Raw genomic sequence first — 16,777 nt, forward strand, 5'->3', positions numbered from 1 at the left:
ACCTAATCAAAAGGAAAGTCCATAACTGTAAATCTGGTTCCATTGCTCCTGCCCAACATACAAGAGCTAGGCTCCTGGAAAGGGTAGTTTCCCTTCACTTCCACATATGCTTAGCTCTCATTCAGTGCTGCAATTACCGGAATGGCTGAGTTAACAGATTCCTGCTGTGGAAAACACCAGATGTTTAAATAAGCAATATTTGCCAACATAAATCTCAGCTAATTTATGTACTTGAATTTGTAGTGTAGAGATTTGTAGTGAAACAGAAATGAGAGCAGAGAATTAGGTATGCCTACTTTCAAAAAACTTAGTTGTAGAGGTTTAAAAATGTGGTCACACAATATCACCTCAATCTTATCTCCCCCACCCCACAAAAAAAAAAAAAAAAAAAAAAAAAAAAAAAAAAAAAAAAAAGGGCTTTAATATCTCTAGCTCACATAGAAGTGTTTCCAAATGTTCTCTTTTTGCTTCAGATCAAATCAAAAGATAAAACTTTCCAGGCTCAAGGCAATGTACTAAACAGGAAACTCCAAAGTATCTCTACCATGCAGATTGTATTTTATTTACTGTTATTTTTAATTTTGTCTTATCACAACTGCAGGTCTCATTCATAACAGTAAGCAAAATGGCACAGTTCAAGTCCTTGTATTTGCAGAATTTTGTTTAAAATAACATAAGATGTCAATATTTGATTGAATGAGAAAATTAATTACTGGAAAGTTGCATGTCCAATCTAAGTAATAACAGGGCATGAACCTTTCTTTCTCCACCTCACTAGGCTGCATCTGTTTATGTTTTACTTTTAGCTCTTTGTACTTCTTCATTAAGGATATTTTGTATACAAATGGGGTTTGCAGTGGAGCGGTGGCATTAAGGAGTGTAGTAAATTTTCTCTTGACTATCAGAAAGTACCAAAAATCTTTTTCTTCTGACTGTAGTATTGGAAATTCAGGGCCTGCTTGTTTAATTTTCCCCACACATCAGCACTATATGCATATTAGAAAGCCACCAGCAAACTGATGTTTTTTTTTTCTTATTTCCCCTTGAAGTGAGTTTGCACTTCTTAAGGAATACCTGGAAAGTTGTTTTGTCTAATGAAGTGCCATTGGAAAATAAAGTTTTGCTATGATACAGCTTGGTCAGATCATCCGTCATGTTTTCTTAACATAAATGAATTCTCATTAGTATAACTATGCACCAGTTTATTCTCTGTAATAGGCTCTAGGAGCGTGTTTTAGCTTAGAACGTAAAATGGTGGAGTTCGAAATTGTTAACACGAAGTTTTTTGAATGGTCAAGAAACTTTCTGAAAATGACCTTTTCCTACAAAATATTTTACTTTAGATGAATCAACATTTCCAATGAAAACATGCTTTACTAAAGACAAATAATTTCCAACCAGCCATATACATCCAGTGGAGCCAATGTTAAGCACTTAAAAACTCATCTGTTGAACCTCAGAAAATATTTAGAAGTTTAGTACATCTGGTTTTCATTTAACTTTCTTTCTGGTGCATGTGCATCAGATTGTTAAGCTTTCCTCTCTTATCATTAAAGTTAAGAATTTAATAACACAAAAGCAAATCCTGAGCTCTCCTTATGAAATACAATATTCTACATCTGTGATGACATCTGCATAATGTGCTGGTAACACTCATGTGGAGCTTAGCAACCAAGAAAACTGCTCTCCACCCTTCTGCATTGCTCTCTGCTCAGCCCAGTGAGGAGCAGGGCTCTACAGGCTGTTGGTGAACCAGGAGAGACATGGAGATCAGACCTAGTCCAAGAGTAAAATCAGTAAAAGGATCATGGTGTGGACAGATGCAGAAGACCACACTTTGTACAGATGTTGAAGTGGTGAGAAGACCTCAGGATACAGCTGATTAGGAGCTTAGTGGGGAGGATTAATTACAAGCAGGATTGAAAACGAAAGACTCGAAGGAAAAAAGTGACAATCTTCCAAATGACCATCTTCATCCATATTAATTTGTCTAATATTCATATCAGTAATATCTAAGCAAGATCAAGTTTTGGAGAAGTTCAGAATTTGTCTGAGACAAAAATTGGAGAGAAAACAATATAATCTCAGGAAGGATGAATTTGGAAATCAGTCCAAAATGTTAAATGTAATCTATAGACCTCATGTTTTCCAGATGTCTTACACTTCTGAGAAGGTTTGTGTCATTTTTTTACATTTTATTTGACTTGTGATTCTTAAATTAGGAATGAGGCATGACAGGAGCTTGTGCTTATGTTATGCATCAGGTAAATATAGCAATAAATTATTTCATGTCCAAGTGTGACTATTGTATTACTATTGCTCTTAAGATGTTTGTCCTGCGAGCCAGTGATGATTGTATAAGCATATCCAACTATTTTTTTCCTTGTTAAAGTCCTGACTATAGTAATAATTTTAAAGAGAAAATAAAATGGAGCAGATTCAGTATGTCACCTGTCAGTTTCTCTCTTCTGCCTATAATTAGGAGAGCATATTGTTCTGTTCACTGACCATATTTGCCACAGAAGAATATTGCCATTACTGCGAAGATTGTTTAAAGATTGATAGAAGTACAGAAATACACTTATCTCTCTATATTTTAAAGAGGTTTTCAGGTAGTTAGAGCTCTTTGGAGTTTTGCATCTGTAGGAGTGCATGTTTACTGTATGAGTGTAACAGAAGAAGAGTGCCAAAGGGCAATAGGATTCTCAGCCTGGATCCTAAATTAATGGCAAGCGCTCCCTACCAGAAATCAGCAGCTCAATAAATTCGTAAAACATTCTGCCATCTAAAGGAGTGATTTAAGTGGGAGCACTTGAGTATATCTGCAGACACTGTCTGACCCTAAACTTCAAGTATGCAAAGCTAGAATTTTCTAAGCTGGCTGTGCTTCACATAACTTCCATGGGGTTGCCTTCTTTTGCTGTCTCCTGCTGAATCATGTGGGTGACACTGAGCTTACAAAGCACAAAACACAAATGGTTTACCTAAAAAAACCTCCTCTGCTTTAAGATATGGCCAGATATTTAATTTAGCCTGTATCTGAAGCAGTTTGCTTTCTCACCCAGTGAGCCCTCCCCAGCCAAGGAATTAGGAAAAGGAGAGAAGTCCCATGGGTTGGAATACAAACAGATTTAATGAAATAGCAAAGCCAATTCAAACAGCAACATAAAGTATATAAGCTTACATTCATCCTAGTCCTTGGGAGGAGGGAGCAGCAGACCAGGAGAGAAGAACTTCAGGAAAGGGAACTCACACTTCTCAGCACACCTTCCCTTTATAACAAGAATAAGGGGAGTGGTGTGGGACTCCCCTGTCAGCAGCTTGGGGCAGTTGCCCTGACTGCAGCTGCTGGCTGAATTTGGGCCACTAATGGACTGTCGTCTGTGCTTGGTCTGTGATCCTGTCCCAGTGAAACCAGGACACCAGTTAGTAGAATTTTGGCCCACAGAACACTTTGCTAAAATGAATATGATACCAGTTTGTTTAGTATGAGAAAATTAATGCTACTTTTCTAATTATATGGTTACTAGACATATCTAGGCTTATCATGTACTGTGGGTATAATTTTGGTGGCTCATCTTCAAGCATACATTGAGAAGGTTCCTGCTCCCAAGATCTTCAGTCAAAATAGAGAAGGAAAACACAATCAAAGCATTGTGGAAATCATGTTTCAGTCATGAATAAAACCTAGCAGTCCTTTTACCTGAAGAAGCCATGAACTGCTAAATCAGAACATTTCTGTAGTGTAGACTTTACAAGAAGAAGTTTTCAGCCTTGTAACATCACTAATAATTGTCAAATTATTTATTAAAAAAAAAACAAAATTGAAGGTTTTGTGTATGATGTTTTTAAAGAACTGCATATTTTGCTTTTTAGTAAGGCACAGAATTATAATTTTTCAAAGGAAAACATAAACAGGCTTTTATAAGAGTAATTAGACATTCTCTTTTGCATTATGCCTGCAAAATGAGTAACAGTGTAAATCTTGAATTCCTTCCTTCATTAAAAGCATTTTAAGTTTGATAGACTTACAAAACTGACATTTGGCATTTAGACTTCCATTAAAACCATGATATTAGATGTAATAAAAGTCTTCCAAACTGAAAATGAAGTCTTTCAGTCTTTCAGTTCCCTTTCCCTTTCAGAATCTTTCAGAAGCAAGATTCTGAGTGTACCTTTCTGTTTTAATACATGCAGTAATGAGATCATCCAACTTTGTATTGGAAAGGGAATTCACCAGTGAGCAGTGGGAAAAAAATATCAAAGTCCAGAATAGATCAAGCCATAAACAAATGCTTTGAACTAACCTTTTCTTAATTTTGAAATAATTAGTTTGAAGTGATGTGAGAAGTATGGCATGCAAACTCCTCACCACAGGAAAGCTGAAGCTTATTATAGTAAACACTGGTCAGTGAAAAATGTGTCTTTTCTCCCTTATCACCTTACCCTGCAGAAACCCACTCACACAGCTCTAGAAATTACTGTAGTTCTTGAGCAGGAGAGGACTGCACAGTCTTTCTGCTAGAGCTATTTCTCTTTGCATAAAACAATCTAAAAGAATTTGCAAATGGAAGTGTCACGTAGATAGGATACCAATGTGAGTTGCTCTCCCACTTGTGTATTTTTCAGCTGGCAAAGATGTGGATGGGTCTCCATTTCCCATTGAAAACATGCATAGTTTATACGAAGAGTGGTTCAGTAAAATGCATAAGCAGAGCTTGAAGCAGGGATCTGGGCTGAGCCACTGCACAGATGCTACCAACTTCTATGAGTTTCAGCAGGATTTACCAGCTGAGAACTGTTCGTGCTTCTCCAGTTAAGAAAGCATTTGAAGATGCCTACACATATTCCTTAGATGTGTAGCATTTTGAATGCCAAGCTTTACAGCTGAAGATTTTAGGCACTCCTTTGATTCAGCAGCACTAGAGTGGGAGTCTGAAGACATTTTGTATGCCTCAAAGGTTTGGATGCCTAAATATTTGTGATGATTTTTTACCCTTTAAAAAACGGCATAGTTCTTAGACCATGGAAATTCTCTTCATAGTGTCATTACTTGATTCCACCTGATGGAAACATAAAGAGAAGGAAAAATCAACAATCTTTCCAGTTCAATTTTCATTGTCTGCAATTTCTGTACCAGTGCTGTGATGCTGTACCTTTCTCAGGCCATGAGTGAGCAGTTATGCTTTCATGTGATGCTTTATTGTTCCAAAACATTTAAGTCCACTTAGCCTGTTTTAAAATGTTGAGGGCATAATATTAATCCTGATATATTTTTCTGACTGCTTTAATGAGTGAAATAAGGCAGAACTCTTTCTTCCCTGTCTTTTTAAACACAATGAGTGTTTTCAGTTTACACAACCAAAAGCACTACGATGTTTTAAAAGACTGTGACTAGGCTACTTCATTGGTGCTATTATTTTAGATTCAGAAGTGTTTGTGGCTTTACGGCATAACTTTGTACAAGAGTTAAACATCTAGAAACACAAGGATATTTTATTTCCCAAGTGGCATCCTGAGTTCTCTTGCAACCTCCAATTTGTGGAGATGCCTGAATGGGAACTGAGCTTCATTAGTTATCAGGCCTGGTTTAAAAGAAAAAAAATTTTGAAAATGTGGGCTTCAGAGTATTGTAGAGCCTTTCTCACTTACCTGATTGTGTCTCAAAACTGTTCTCTAACTTCGTATCAACTAAGAAGCATACTGGCCCTCTGGGACTGCCTTTCTGGAATTAATTTTCCTATACTGGGATGAAACATCAGAAATACCGAGATATCCAGGACATGCCAACAGGTGCCTTTGGGATTAAACCAGCTTAAAGATCAGCTCAGGGAAAGTGAGTTACTTTTTTTTTTTTTTTTTTTTTCTCCCAGTTCCTGATTAGAACTACATTAAGTTTTGCTGCATGGGATTTTTGTTGCAAGCCAGATGTCATATGCATAACACTCCATTACAAGCTAGATACTCTAGAGATGCATTCCCCTTTTACTAGGTGTTGCTGAGGTTTAACCAAGGTTCCCAGAAGAACTTATCTGCCAAATTTTGTAGGGGTAGCCAGGGAGAAGGCAGTTCCTGAGGAGCCAGTTTCCAGAAGCCCCAGCTTCCTATTGAGCACTTCAAATTCAACGGCAAATGCATTTCCAGCTGCTTTTAACACAGGGGGGTCTGACAGCCCCCACTCCATCAGGAAAATATCATCCCTTTGGACCCATATTCTGTACTATGCTGCCTTGAAATCTTTTTGAAATCATTGAATTTATCCAATTTAACAATAACAATGCCAAAACCTCGTTTGCTGTGCTTGTGCTGTTTTGATCACAAATTGTACAGAAGTGTCTCCCTCTGCCTTATAAGCAAAACTACTTGCATACAGCTTCCTCACAAGGGGAAGAGATGGAACTGGTACTACTTTCTTCACTCCTGGGATTGGAGATAGGACTTGAGAATGTGGTAGAAAGATGAATCAGGGGAGGCTTAGGTTAGGTATCAGGAAACAAAGCTTTTCACCCAGAGGGCAGTTGAGCAATGGAACAAGCTCCCCAGGGAAGTGGTGACAGCACCAAGCCTGCCTGAGTTCAAGAAGCATTTGAATGACACTCTCAGGCACATGGTGTGATTCTGGGGCTGCCCTGCATAGGGACAGGAGTTGGACTTGATGATCCTGATGGGTCTCTTCCATCTCAGCATATTCTGTGATTCCATGATTCTATGACCCTCTGATCAGTGCCAAGTTCTATTTATCTTTTCCTGAGGAAAGATTATATATAATAATCTTTACAGAGTACAGGGGGTGGGAGCCATAACAATTTCTCCATTTCATGAAGAAATTTCACCACCTTCCATTGCTCCAGAGGGCTTAGTAAAAATGTGCCTTTGTGCCTAAGAAGCAGCACAGTCAGTCACTGTCTTTTTCTTATAGAGGTTAGGAAAAAAAAGAATGTGCATTCTTGTTCTTTCTTTATTATTTGTATTGATAGAGTTCAGAAGAAAAGTACTTCCACAACATTTCCTGGGATAATACTCTTGATAAATGGAAGGCCCAGAAATTTGGTTAGTTGGTGTGATGCCATCTAGAGAGGCTCAGAGATGTAATTCTGTTCCCAGTCATCCAACAGAGATGAGTAAAAGTTCTGACCTATAACTATATTAAATTACACCATAGTTGGAAAGAATTAACTTGTTACCTCTAGTGAAAGACTAGCGTAAAAAAAAAAAAACAAACAAAAAAAAAGTGACACACCTTTAGATTAGGTTACTAGGACAAGAAAATAAAAAAATACAAAAGCACTGAAACCATTCGTACAAATAAAATGATGAGCACAAGGTACAAGGTATTAACCCAGAATGATGAAAACGTTTCAAACACAGAATGGGCATACACAGAATGAGTGATGAGGTTAACAATTCCACAGAATCAACCAAGTGTTCTTCCTTATCCTAGCAACCATAAGTAACTTTGTGGGTACAATGTACTATCTCCACAGGCCTGGCAACTGCTGTGCTGAGTGTTGTTTTCATATACAAATTGTATGCACATGCAGTATTTTAGGCCTTTTCTTTTGCACAAACATCCATACATCTCTTTGTGGAGGGTTTCTTCTGCACTTTTCTTTTATAACAAAATACATACTAACCAAACCTTTGAATTCTTGCTTATACTTCATTTAACCTGTTATGTTTGCTTGCTTCTGTCTGTAGATATTTGGTGTCTTTGATTTAAATATCCACCTGCTGTGACAGATCACATTTGATGCTCTACAAGCCAGAACTCAGAATGAGGAATGCTTTCTAAAGTATTTTCCTTCATGATTTATTTCTGCCTTTACTCTGATACCCATGGATGAATTCCTGTCCAATAAGAATTCATGGTCTGAGTTCTCCTCCACTGTTCCCTTGTCCAATCTTTTACTAAGTGAGGAATAAATAGTCCTTTATTCCAGAAGTAGAGGATGATGATGTTTTCTTAGTCTAGATTTTAAGCAGATGTTAATGACATTTTTGCTTCTAGACCTCGAGCTATAATGGAGTTGAATGGATTAAGAGAGAGAGGATTTTTGTTTCTTTCTTGAAGGTGGAGAGTTGCAGTCTGTATGCCACAGAGCATTTAGTAGAGGTAATGAAATATTAATTAGAAGAAGAATATAACTCCATCTCTCTCTTCCCACAGACAAGTGCTCTAGTCACTAGATCACGAAGTCATGAAAACCTTTACCATTTTTAATGAATATTTAATAACTACACACAAAGTGAAATAACTCTGAGAGGGCAGAATGGACACTCATTACAGCACCCACAACCTGGGATATTTTTACAGGAGATAGAACTTGTGTGTTTGGATCCATCCTGGGAGACAAGGAACTAAATATGAATCTTGTGCCTTCTAAATGTTGGCCCTATCTTTGAGCCAAGTGGAAAGGGCACCAAGGGGGTTTTAGCTCTTTTTTTTTGCCTGGAACCTAGTCTGACAGACACACATTATTGAACCATGGGAAAACCAGGGTGTAGAAAAGTCTCTCTAAAGAATTATAGTTAGGATTAATTTCAGAGAAATTTTTAAGTCAGTGAACAAAAAATTAGGCACTGCAGGTGTGTTCTGAACAAAAGTCTAGGAAGCTTGATGTTTATCTGAGATACTGGCTAAGAAGAGCAGTGTCTTCTTATTGTGCTGCCTCCTAAACTGGGTTGCGCAGAGATTGCAACAACTGTAATTTCAGTGGTCTCCAAACAGGAAAACTGAACACGAGGAGATAAATTGGATAGTTCCTCTCTCCCTTGGATTTGCTATTGTTGTGTCTGTTCAAAGTACAAGATGTTATTCATTCACAGCAGTGGTAGAAATTATTTTCATGTCAAGTGAAACTGTACATCCCATTGGTAAGGGGTATTAATAAATACATCAAAATCAAGGTATTACTTGTTTTCTGAAAAATGTGTTGCTTTTGTCTAAGTAAGAAGAAAAGCAATACATACCTATAAGACTGACATTATGCTGTGCTATAGAAGAAATTTTTAAGAATGAATACTCAAGTCAGGGACGTAGCTATGAAACAGGACAAACAGTAACTGGAGTATATCAGTCCAGATTGCCTTAATACTTTTCTTCTGGAAGTGTCTAGGCAAAACAAATAAAATAAACCTCAGAAGGCTCTTATCTGCCTACCTTTCAACCTTTCCGGTAGCTGAAAAACTTAATACAAACAATTTCTTGCCAAAAGGCACACATGGCCTCATTGATGATGTTGCAAACCAGAAGGCATGTATATACTCATTAGCAAGTCAGACAGCTGAGGGGAATTCAGGGTATATTTCACTTTGTGACAAAGGCTAAAAAGTTTGTGCTGTTTTTCAGCACTCAGGCCAAAGAAATGAGAGATAGGAGATGTGGTCTTATGCTGGGTCATTTTCAATAGGAAATAGAAGAAGGAAGGGCAACAAAATTTCAACAGGGAGGACGTAAGGGAAATTGTGACAGATTTGCAGTTAAAATAGTGTGACATAACATTTTATTGTCTAAAAAGTGGGTGGCTATACCACACTAAGTGGTATGTGATATAATAATCTGATATTTGGGATTTGTTTCATTAGAGAATTCTGATTTTATTTCTCCTATAATTGCAAACACAATGAGATTACCTGATCCTACTGTCAACTTCTGGGGAGTTTCCCAGAAGACAGGGTGAAGGAGCTAAATTCCTTTAGTTTTATTTTCCACTGTGGTCTTCTCATAGTCCTTATAAAACACCTTAGGAGTATTCAGATTGGTTTTGATCCTCTTCACGGTCTGAAGAAATGCATATTTTTGGCCTTATTGTTGTCCAACTTTTCTTATTTGTTGTTGAGCTATGCTCTTAAGGGACGATGAGCTTGTCACTATAAAGTTTCTGTTTCTGTTTCCATGACTTTTATTCAGCTATGTATCTTTCTCACAATATTTAGTTTTTTATTACTCTACTGGTAGTTTTCATCTGGGTCATCCATTTGCTTTTCACTGCAAGGTTGTCCTTTTTCTTCACACAGATTCAGTGAGTGGGTGAAGCAGCACCCTCCTCTTGGTCTCTGTAGCCCACACCAAGTGCTGACAGATTCCTGTAACATGAGACAGTTCTCTGCATTTCTTGCGTCTCATATCAGACTCCAGCCATCCCTCTGGGTGTTTTGTTTTTTGGTTGGTTTTTTTTTTTTTTTTTTTTGATCACCTAACATATAATTCCATTTACTGCACTGGTCTTTACATATGTACATCTCTGGGGTTTTTTCTGTAATGCAAAGTAGTTAAGTTTCTTTTCAATATGGTGATCTGATAACTTTGTTCATCCTCTATGCCTTTCAGCATGTAACAGATGACATAGATTGCTTTGCATGTGCTAAAAGTCTTATAGGTACTGGATCTTAAAATAGAGTCCCTCTGAGGCCTTGGATTTGGTTTTTTCAGTAAATTAGATTGTCAGTTATATGACTTTTTACCAGAGTTTCTATCCAGTTTTTGATCTTTATTTCTGTAAATGAACCGGTACAGAAACTATGGGCAAGTTGTTCAGAAGTCATAGATGAAAAGAAGTTTTCTACCTTCAGCCCTTTAAAAAAATCTCTATGAAACTTGAACTGCTTGTGTTGCCATTTTTCTGTTTCAGCTCTTTGAGTTGTAAACCCTTACAGGGAAGGACTGCTCTCTCTACATGTGTATTCCTGGAGCACTATCTCCATCAAGGTCCTGGTCTTGGCTGTAGGGGTTCTGGGCTCTCTAGTTATATAAAAAAAAATATAAATGAATAGTTATGTTTGTATAAATGAAGATACACTTTCATTAGCAGAAGTTGTGTGTGTTTGACATAACAATAACTCTTGAATGAGTGGCTATTATCAAAGAAAAATACTCTTAAGCCATGAGAAACAACAGGGGACCTAAAATACATATTAAAATACATCCTTTATTTTCAGCCTTTAATCGGTCAATTGAACAGATAAAACAAGTGAAACAGGAATTCCACTGAAAACACTACCTATGGGTTTGAGTGCTTCGTATTTTATTGCCTGGAGGTAAAAATGGGCTGTCACATTGAAATGGAAAATAGAGAAATTCTAAGATCGATCTTCCTGCAGTTTGGCATATGTTGGGTGAAAACCAGAAGGAACATTTGCTTTCTTGTCTCCATTATTGTTGAGAAGATACAGGTGCAGACCATCAATAATCTCAATATTTTGCCTTTTAATTGAGCTACTGTAGAACCGTTACAAGCATGTAGTAAAAACATATCAACATCAGTCTGTAACTAAAATACAGAAGGCTGCCAGCTTTCCTTCCATTCATAGCATAATTATAGCTATTTTCAAACAAGCTATAACATGATAAGGAGTAAGAATTCAATGTGAGTAATATAATTGGATATCATATGTCAGTGTTTCTTAGCAACAACTCAGTATTGTTCAGTGACGGCCATGCTCAAATGGAGTAATAAGTATCAGTGGAAAGTATTTTCAATGAATGGTTATGCTTCACATTTTGAAAAGATGCAGATGTTATAAAACCTTGCTGCTCTAGGTTGAAAACATGAATCACTGGATTGCTTTGGTTTTAATAATCTGCATAAAGTTCAGCTGTGACAGTGTTCATTAAATCAAAACCAAAACTTGAGACAAAATCCTTATCTTTGTTGTAAAGGTAGATCATTGTCTGTCCTGTCACAAAGGCTATCTTTCACACCCTGAGATCTCTCCCAAGTAACAGTCCTATGATGGGCCCACAGTGTTGAAAGTGTATAGTATAAACCATCACCTGAAGGAAGAAAAATATCTTTTTCTTACGTTCAGGGCATATTGTCTAACAAACATTCACAAACTTCCCTCTTAAAGTTCAAGGCAGTTCTGAAGCTAGGTAAGCTTTGAGCATTTCAGCATCCAGAGGGGAGTGAATTTAGTCAAATAAGCACAGGAAAAAAAGCCAAAACCAAAAAACAAAACAAACAAACAAACAAAAAAAAAAACAAAAAACAAAAAAACAAAAAAAACAAACAAACAAACAAAAAAAAAAAAAAACAAAAAAAAAAACCCAAAACCCAAGGAATTACTACTAATATCCTGAGTTAATGTTTTAATAATCTTATGATTCCTTATTAATTACCTAAAAGACAAAATGAATTTACACTACTCTACTCTAACAGCAACCTGGATCAGGATAGAATTCTCCTCTGTCACTCATAGATATGACTTAATGGAGATTTGCATGACTTGAACCTCAGACCTCTTAAGAAAACCTATCTGCTGGAAATTTACACACATGGTGTACTTTGCTTTTAAGGGAGACTACTTTAGCTTTTCTTTTTCATTTCTGATTCCAGTGCTAGGGAAGTAATCTTACTGCTTTCAAAATATTAACCTTTAAGACAGGGGAGCATAAGTACAGAATGATTGGACTTTGATCAGTGAATGAGCTGTGCCATCTCAGAATAAGTGCTTAGCATATGTGTATGCCACTTACTTCAAAAAGATTTTTCCAGTGTGTTTACAAGCATTTAAGGTCCAGCAGAAGAGTGTAACCTTTGAAAAAGACACATTTTGTCTTAAAGAGACAAAGTAGATGACACTGTGAAGGTGGCCTTGTGTGCAACTGAGATACATTAGCCATAAAGGTAGTAGGTATCTCTAGAACCAGAGGTCTGTGTCCATATTGGTTCAAACAAGCTGGTTGCTTCACTACCCGGCTCACAGCGTTTTGGATTTCTCAAGGGTGTGGAAAAGTTAAAGTTGGCAGGGCAACATCCCTATCTCAGTAGGCCACTGAAGGCTTTATCTGGAGTGGAAACCAACCAAATAAACCAGTTTCTTTTCTAAGACCCCTCCCCAAATATAGTTTTGGACTCTGCCTCTGGGCTAGTCCCTTTGCTTTGGCAACCTCTGCTCATAAGAGATAAAATCCTGATGTCATTCAGGGAGTATTCAAACACTGATTGCAAAGCTGACAGGATTTGTAAATTCTGGGAGATAAATTACTTATATTTCTAACTCCTTAATACAAAATAGCAGCAACCAAAGAGAAGCCCCTCCCCCCCCTCCACAATGAAACAATTGCTTTGTGTCACACCATGGAACCACTCCCCCTTCCAAGGCCATGCCAGGGCCATGTTGACATAGGTGGTTTCAGAGAGGGCATATCTCTCAGTCCCTCTCTGGTCAGACAGACACAGACGGGCTCTGGTCAGGAACCCTTGAACTCTTGTAAACATGCCACAGAGCCCAAGGTGATCTACTTCATCCCTTGCAAAACTTTTTCTCTAGGTCCATCAGCACCCTCGCTTTGTCCACAGCTCCCATCTGCCAGGCCTGGACAGACTTGGTACTGCCCATCCATGCCTGGCTCAGGTAGGAGGTTGGAGATTTCTGTGGTGGCCCCCACTACAAAGGCTGAGCCTAAGAGTGGCCAGAATCAGAGGCTGCAAAGGAAAGCATGAGAAATCTGAAAGTGACATTTGTAGAGCAATGGACGAATGAGAAAACTTTCTTACTCATGCTGGGGGCTTGGCCAGAGAAATCGGAGGGACTTGTGCCCCCTGCAGTTTAACCATCTAAACAACCCTGTCCAATCTGATTTACTGTGTGGGCTGAGGTTGACACATGTGGGGATTGCCTGCCACTGTCTTCTCTAGTTCCTACATTCTCTTCTGCACTGAAAATGGTGAGAGGAGATAAAGCCATCAGAGGGAAGAATGTGTAACAAATCTACAGAACACAAAGTATCTGCAGATCAAAATATACTTTCTGCTTTCAAAACTATGCAGAAATTTGAAAAAAATAGGCCATTAAATTCTTTTTGTGTTACAATTCTGTGATTTGCCTAGAAATCTGAGATTTATTTTTATAATTTCTTTTTTTCTCCTTTCTTCACTGGAAGTTTCCTTCTGGGAAAATAATTTTACCTTTATATTTATGCATAATAGTTTACTGTAGGATCAGCAGCAAAAAATGCAAATATGAAGTGATGGAGTATGTTTTGTGTTACTTGGAAAAGAAAACTAAATCAAATGTACAATCTTTAAAAAGGCAATAGTCTGCTTGGTAAACAGCACAAACAGCATAAGCAATCTCTTTTTTTTTTTTTTTTCAGTTCATAATTGCGTTCCAGTTCACGCAGAGCCAACAATTGTTAGACAGAAGGTGTGGTGCCATTGCATTTCAGGAATTCAGTGTAACATTTTACCTGGAAATCACATCACATTAAGGTTACTTTCTTGCATCAGTTTCTGGAGATCCTGTCCATGTCAGTTCCAAGATAAACTAATCTTGAACTAACCTAGTAACACACTGGGAAACTTTCTGGCAGTGCTAAGGTCCTTGGTGAGGCTGCACAGATGTGGTAGGCTTGGCATGAGATAAATCCAGTGCTACCAGGAATGGTGAGTGTTGAAACATGGGATATGTTTGGGAAAGCTCTGAATTTCTTTGTTCTCTCAAACTTTTATACAAACCCTGGCTGCACTACAGTATATCCAGAAATCTGAAACACTGATAGAGTTAATCATAAGTATACAGATGCTGTAGTCTCTCTACACTACAAACATAATAGTTCATGTGTATTTTTTAGGTCTTTTTAGATGTAGATTTTCCATTTTTTCAACTGATTCCTCAGGCATTTAGAATCTGATATTTACCTATTGAGGTTTCTTTGAGAAAGAAAATTCAGAGAGGTACAAAGGGAGGAGGAAGATTTTATTTAGGTGAAAAAGATTTTCTTAATTCTTACATAGTAAAAGAAAACAGAAAAATTTCATTTTGAATCAGCATCAAATTATTCAAACCCTGTATCCACAAAATTTAGGGATTTGTTTACTCTTCTGTCTACTTAATTAATTAAAAAAATAAAATTGTGGTTTTCTTTTTTTCTTTTTTTAAAATAAATGTGGATCTATTTGCTAGAATATGCAGTTTCATATTTTAAAAAATTACAAAGGCTGTTTTAGGCATGTTGAAATATGACCTTTAATTTGCAGCAATTTCAAAAAATCCTTGATGTTTCTTTTTCTAATCAGAATTGTTCATTGTTTATTCACTTAATCTCAGCTTCATTAATATTTCAAATGTATTTTTTATTAATTGTCAAAGTTATTAAAATCATTTATTTGTAGTTATAAACAATCACCGGTCTCTGCAGTAGGAACTGTAACTTGTTTTGAAGAGATGTTGTCTGAGTTTACCTGAGAGCTTGCTATTTTTTGGAAGAGCTGAAGTCTGAAACATTTAGAAATATTAATTCCTGAAAAGCTACATTTTACCAGAGCTCTAATTTTATCTCCACTAATAATTTCTCTGGTTATACAGTCACGTGTCATTGAAAGGCATCTTTTATAAAATCAAGTGAATGCTTTTTGAGCTTTTACACACTACTGTGTAAATTTTACACAAGTATACTAAGAATCATAGAATCATAGAATTGGCTGGGTTGGAAGGGATCTCAGAGATCATCAAGTCCAACCCTTGACCCACCGCTGCAGTTACCAGACCATGGCACTGAGTGCCACATCCAGTCTCTTTTTAAATATCTCCAGGGATGGAGAATCCACCACTTCCCAGGGCAGCCCATTCCAATGCTTGATCACCCTCTCAGTAAAGAAATTCTTTCTAATGTCCAACCTAAACCTCCCCCGGCACAACTTGAGACCGTGCCCTCTTGTCTTGCTGAGAGTTGCCTGGGAAAAGAGACCAACCCCCACCTGGCTACAACCTCCTTTCAGGGAGTTGTAGAGAGTGATGAGGTCTCCCCTGAGCCTCCTCTTCTCCAGGCTGAACAGCCCCAGCTCCCTCAGCCTCTCCTCACAGGATCTGTGCTCGAGTCCCTTCACCAGCCTAGTTGCCCTCCTTTGGACCTGCTCCAGGACCTCAATCTCCTTCCTAAACTGAGGGGCCCAGAACTGGACACAGGATTCAAGCTGTGGCCTCACCAGCGCTGAGTACAGGGGCAGAATCACTTCCCTGGACCTGTTGGCCACACTGTTCCTGATACAGGCCAGGATGCCATTGGCCTTCTTGGCCACCTGGGCACATTGCTGGCTCACGTTCAGCTTCCTGTCAATCCAGACTCCCAGGTCCCTTTCTGCCTGGCTGCTCTCAGCCACTCTGTCCCCAGCCTGGAGCTCCCCATGGGGTTGTTGTGGCCAAAGTGCAGGACCCGGCACTTGGCCTTGTTGAACCTCATCCCATTATCCCTTATCCGGAATATGCAGGTAATTGCAATACCTTTATAATCAACAAATCCTTTGAAAACTGCATATATTCCACCCAAATTAATTCTGACTTCATCAATATATATTGTCCTTATTTAAGCTCTTGCCTACAGTGAGGCTAAATTGGTAAAAACATAAGTATATAGTTTGTGTAGTCCTAACACTGTGTTTTGTACTGTTCCTGATGGAATTCCTGAAAACCCTTAGTCTGCATTTTCTCAAGTGTCGGGAATCTGGCCTTAAAATTTTGTCTTAGCAATAGAAATACATTTCTATTCTGTATTTCTGTAGAAATAGATTTCTCAGATTCTGTCTGACACTTCAGCTATGAATCCAGATATTACCACATAGTTTTCTTCAGCCGAGTTTTAGAAAGGATATTGAGAAGTTGCCTGGGGCTTACAAACTATTTGAAGAATAAAATGACTACATTCATTTATGGTATTTAGGTTATTTTGTGAAGCATTAATCAGATTATTGAGTGGCTAGAATAAGAGCTCAGGCACTTACTTTTGACTTGGTTATTGTCTCATAAAACAAAAATAATAAATAGAAAAACAGATTTC

The sequence above is a fragment of the Heliangelus exortis genome, chromosome Z (assembly GCF_036169615.1).
Source record: "Heliangelus exortis chromosome Z, bHelExo1.hap1, whole genome shotgun sequence".
In the NCBI taxonomy this organism is placed as follows: Eukaryota; Metazoa; Chordata; class Aves; order Apodiformes; family Trochilidae; genus Heliangelus; species Heliangelus exortis.